Below are 6,037 nucleotides of genomic sequence, written 5' to 3' on the forward strand. Positions count from 1 at the left end.
AACCGTCAGTGATGGATAATTAGATGATCATGTAATGAAGCTACATAACAGTAGCTGAAGCGCTAGTAAAATCAATTGAATGACAGTAGGCCTAACTATAAATGCATAATTCAACCCTCGTTCTTTGTCGGCCCGGTGGCTGTGAGGTAGAGCGTACGCTTATGAATCTGAAATATACGGTACCAATCCTGCTAGGGAAAACAATTGCACATTTGCTGATCTTTGACGATATTTTTCAATTGATTTCAAACACTAACATATCATCTGAATTTGGAATGTTGATGTTAATATAGAGTTACGAAAAAGTAAAACCGGGAAATAAGTCTTAATTACGAAAAGTAAAACCTGGGAGCAAAACAAAACCCTCAAATGCGGTCATTCTGGGAAAAGAAGCCATGTCTAATATATAGTGAGAAGCAGCCTTCAGGTTTATATACATTGTACCCATGTGGGTTATCGAACCCGGGTCGTCGGCGTGACGAGCGAATGCTTTAACCTCTGGGCTACCCCACCGCCCCTCGTATTGATGATGATGATGATGATGATGATGATGATGATGATGACGATGAAAATATTCACGAGATTTCACTGTGTCTTGATCCCTGGTATGATGTTCTGACTCTGCTTGCGATCAACAACATGTTCTCATTAAGTCAGTTAGAAGTCTTAAAAATGAATGCTCTAATGCTAGAAAAAGTCGAAAACATCAACATACCAGCGTAAAACCTGTGGCCAGATTCCACGTGGTCAAATGCAGGAAGAATGACTACTGGAATTCCTGGCTCATAACGAAATCCTGCTGATGTACACCTAGATAAGCGTGACGTCATACAAGGACCATGCTGAACTTTTCGTAGAAACTATTCCCTCAAATTCCATTTATTATTTCCTTTTCTTCCACTCACATTTGTCTGTAGAATGACTGACTGACTGAGTTTGCTTTTTACGCCGCTTTCTTTAGCAAATTCCAGCAACATCACGGCGGGGACACCAGAAATGGGCTTCACACATTGTACCCATGTGGGGATTCCAGGTCTTCGGCGTGACGAGCCAACGCTTTAACCATTAGGCTACCCCACCGCCCTCTATTGTTTTCGAAAAATATAATAATATACATGTATTTTTCATTTTTTTATCGTTAGTATATATATTCATGGAAACAGCTAGCTCGATAGTGTGGATCCTTTGTCACAATTTGGACACAGTGCGGAGAGGTTCTGGACAAATGGGTTTCCAGAATTCAATTGTGACCTCTTCTAGTGCTCTTTAATGCTTGGGACGAGCGGTACAAGAGGAGTGGTTCAGGGCGGGTTGGTTTGTTGTGTATATTAACGCCGCACTCAGCAATATTTCAGCTATATGGCGGCGGTCTACAAACACAATGTGGACCAGACAACCCAGTGATCAACAGCATGAGCATCGATCTGCGCAATTGGGATATGATGGCATGTGTCAACCAAGTCAGTCAGTCTGACCACCCGATCCCGTTACGACAAGCATGGGTTGCTGAAGACCAATTCTAACCCGGATCTTCACGGGTACGTTCAGGGAGGGAACGCGGAGTCGTTTCAGCAGGCGGTTGTGGGGCCACATGCAGATGATCATTTGGTTGTTTGTTTAGATGGGTGTATACTCCGATCAAGGATTTTCTTTGGGTGGGCGTAAAGTACAAAAGCCGGTAACCACAATTGTAGTGACTATCTGAATATAAAGGACAGATATGGAACTAACTTTTAAGCCCGGTTCCTGGGAAGCATAACTTTGAGCTTCCAGGAAGGTCACGTTTCCGGTGTTACCCGTTGTGGTGTGAGCTAAGGAAACTTGGTACAGAACACGGGCGGTGGGGTAGCCTAGTGGTTAAAGCGTTGGCTCGTCACGCCTAAGACCCGGGCTCGAATCCCCACATGGGTACATTGTGTGAAGCCCATTTCTGGTGTACCCCGCCGTGATGTTGCTGGAATATTGCTAAAAGCGGCGTAAAGCGGCGTAAAACCAAACTCAGTCAGTGGTACAGAACACACAAGTTCTCGATCGAAAACGAGAATGTTGATAGATTCAACATACATGGATACTTGATGTCAACATGACATCTAAAAGCTCTCGTGGCTTGTGAGTGAGTGAGAGAGTGAGTGAGTGAGTCTCTTGGAAAGGGTGTTGTCGTTTCTATTTAATAGTACGACAGACAAATCACTGTCCTAAGTTTAATTCCGGGGCGGTAGGGGAGCCTAGTGGTTAAAGCGTTCGCTCGTCGGGTTCGATTCCCCACATGGGTACAATGTGTGAAGTCCATTTCTGGTGTCCGTGCCGTGATATTGCTGGAATATTGCTAAAAGCGGCGTAAAACCAAGTTCACTCACTCACTCTCTGCATCCGTTTAAACCATCTGTAACTCTGACAAATCGCAGATCACTACAGGGAAACAAGTCAACAGAAAGTCATTGTAACAACATCTTGTAACCTATTTTCTTTCTCTGACTCATCATCCAAACTATTAAGCTTGACACACTTTGATATCATCTCAGTAACATTTATTATCTATGTCGCGTCCTTTTCAAAGCGTCAGTAAAATGCCTTAAAACACCGATTGACTGCCTTAAGATCATGACGGATTTGGCGTACATTTTTCTTGTTTTTGAGTGAGTGAGTTAAGTTTTACGCCGCGCTCATGGCGGCGGTCTGTAAATAATCGAGTCTGGACCAGACAATCCAGTGACCAACAGCATGAGCATCGATCTGCGCAATTGGGAACCGATGACATCTGTCAACCAAGCCAGCGAACCTGACCACCCGATCCTGTTAGTCGCCTCTTACGACAAGCATGGGTTACTGAAGGATCATTCTAACCCGGACCTTCACGGGTCTCTTGTTTTTGAAAGCCTATTACTATAACTATATGATTTCTGTTGCAAAGGAGAATTCGACTGTTGTTGCGTGTAGATTCCCAATTTCGTTCGTTCGTTCGTTCGTTGACCCGTGAAGATCCGGGTTAGATTTGGACCAGCAATCCATGCTTGTCCTAAGAGGCGACTGCCAGGATCGGGTGGTCAGGCTTGCTGACTTGGTTGGCACATGTCATCGCATCCCAGTTGCGTAGATCGATGCTCATGCTGTTGATCACTGGATTATTTACAAACCGCCGCCATATATTTGGAATATTGCTGAGTGTGGCGTAAACCTAAACTCACTCACTCGCTAGTTCATGCTTACCGAAACTGATGATTAGGTAATTACTGCCTGACCAAACAACGTGACAGTTTACAGCTGTGAATGTGCATGGTCACGTCTGTTGCCAAGAGTTGATTTACTGAATTAGGACATACCATTGTGTCTACTTGCACACTGGCCTATGAAATCCTGGAAGGGACATTGTCGCGTTGTCGCATTGTCGCTATGTCGCGTGTCGCCCTTTGGAGGAATAGAAAAATATTATTCAAAATGCGACATCGCGACAATGCGACAAACAAATAATAAATGTCGCGTTGTCGCGATGTCGCGTGTCAATTTTTGGTTTATTTTGCCTCACTTTACTTGTTTTTGAGAGGGCGACAATGCGACATAGCGACAATGTCCCTTCTCGGATTCCATACTGGCCTGGTGTCGCAGTGTGTCTTCTCGCCAAGTGGATTCATATGCTAAGTTGGCTTTCTGTTGGGATGACGTCGCTTTATATTATCGTATATTTAACGTCACGTTCCGTTGGGACAATATACACTTGTAGACTTGATATGAGTTCAGTAGTTTTTTTATAAACCGAGGTCTGTTAAAAAAGCTATTACCTGTCTTTAGGTCTATATCAGTGGATGCATTAAGGCCCGTCCGACCGTCCGAGACGGGCTAGGTTTCTGACGGAGGGTCTAAATTTACAGCTAGTCAGCCCGATGGTCTGGTACAGATTTTAGATAACATGTTCCAAAACTCTGTGTAAATTCACCATATCTTAAAATCTATTCTTCAAATTGAGCATTACAATTCGACTTAACAATTACTGTTTGAACATTGAACTGGCGTATCGCAAGCTCAAAGCACTACGTTAACATATATTATCACTAAAACAGCGACACCTATCGATGTACGGAGTCAGATTTCTCGGAAAATGCCTGTTGTGAATAGACCGTTAGACAGTAAATACGTGTCTCAGGTTCATTGAATTATTCATTGTAACTAAAATTGAGTTGTTTTTGTGTGGATTGTCTGGTCTGGTTAAATCCATCAAATCATATTGATGTCCGGCTGGATTTTTGGCTTATTTCATACACTGAGTCTATATATAAGGATATCTAATTTCAGTAAAGAGATAAAACGTAGACTGGACTTGTCAAAGTATGTCAGCTACACACGTTGTTGTTTGTTGTTTAACGCCACACTCAGCAATATTCCAGCGAAATTGGCGGCGGTCTGCAAATAATCTTGCATGGACCAGACACTCCCGTGATCAACAGCATGGGCATCAATCTACGCAATTGGGATACGATGACATGTGCCAACCAAGTCAGCGAGCCTGACCACCCGATTCCTTTAGTCGCCTCTTACGACAAGCATGGGTTACTGAAGGAACATTCTTCATGGGTCGCTTCCATTGTGTGCAAGAGGGTAATTTCACGCGCATCTGGATAAAGCGTTCGGTCTTCGACCAAGCTTTCATTCCCCACATGGGTATGAGGTGTGAAGCCAATATCTGATGTCCCCCGCCTTGATATTGTTTAGATATTATTTAGATAACCCGGATCTTCACGGGCCGTTGTATTCAGTCATGCCCCAAGGCTGGTTGGCAGTTTTATTGTATCAGTAGCGTCATTCACAGTAAATATACTAAAATAAACTTTGAATCCCGGCACAGTTCGAGGTTGTCAACTGGTTACATGTAACTTGTCAGAAGCGCGGAGATTGTCCACAACATTGGCAGCTAATGACAACAGCTAGTAACTGCGTGTACGTGCAGTCAGATCACAGGCCCTAGTGTCCTTGCGAAGATTAAAGATTACAAAAAAATATATTTGAGATGACCCACGACTAAAAATGCTACACAGTACAATACATTATGACAAGGCCGGACACTTCGGTGTACCCTACCCGCCTGCTTTGCCGATCGCTTCGCCACCATCGTATACAATCGATTAAAACTTAATGTAAACATAATCATGGATGGATGGCCTATCGATCACCACTCAGGGCACCTACCAATTCTTTATTTTTATTTCTGCAAGATTATAACCCTCAAGTAACGATCTTGACACAGATTGATGACGATCGATGTGTCCGCACAAACATCCAAAATGAAAATTTCATTCAAACACATGACGAGTCAAATGTCATAACAGACGTCTCGAAGTGACGTTAGTACCGAGTATGTCCACCGTGAGGGTCAACACACGCCAGTGCACGTCTACGGGCTGATGACGTCAAACGCCACGGGACTGTCGTTGGATGAATGGCTCCACAACTGGATGTAAAATTTCATCTTGACAACGCTGTGCATTCAGGTTTCCTCGAATAACGACGAGCCTCGTTTTGGTATCACCGCAGTTCCACCCAAAACCATTAAACCTCCGCCTAAGAATGGCCGGACTTGATGAATGCAATTCTGAGCCAAACGTTCACCAACTCTTCGGTACACATCCTGCCGATTATCGTTCCTGAAGACGCAAAATCTGCTCTCGTCGGAAAACGTGTCCAGTCTCGCCGTTGTCAACGTCGAAGTCGCCTGGCCCACACCAGTCTGTTGGCTCGCTGTTTGGGTGTCAGGAACGCTCCGCGGTAGGGGCGAAGTGCTCGGATACCATGTGCCTGCAATCTCCTGTACACGGTTTGTCGACTTACCAAGTGTTCCGGTGCCGTCCATGCCGTTAACGCCGCCGTGATGAAGCGGTTCAGGAGATGAAATACACAGATGTGACGGTCTTCAACAGGCGTGGTCACCCGTGGTGTCCCGCATCTCGGCCTGTCTCTTGTGCACCCTGTTTGATGCAACCTCTGCATTAACCTGGTTGTGGTTATGCGCGCGCATCCTAACCTTCTGGCGACGTCGGTGTGTGTTGCT

Source organism: Haliotis rubra, unplaced genomic scaffold (genome assembly GCF_003918875.1).
Source record: "Haliotis rubra isolate DU_JTF1 unplaced genomic scaffold, ASM391887v1 Scf175, whole genome shotgun sequence".
Lineage (NCBI taxonomy): Eukaryota > Metazoa > Mollusca > Gastropoda > Lepetellida > Haliotidae > Haliotis > Haliotis rubra.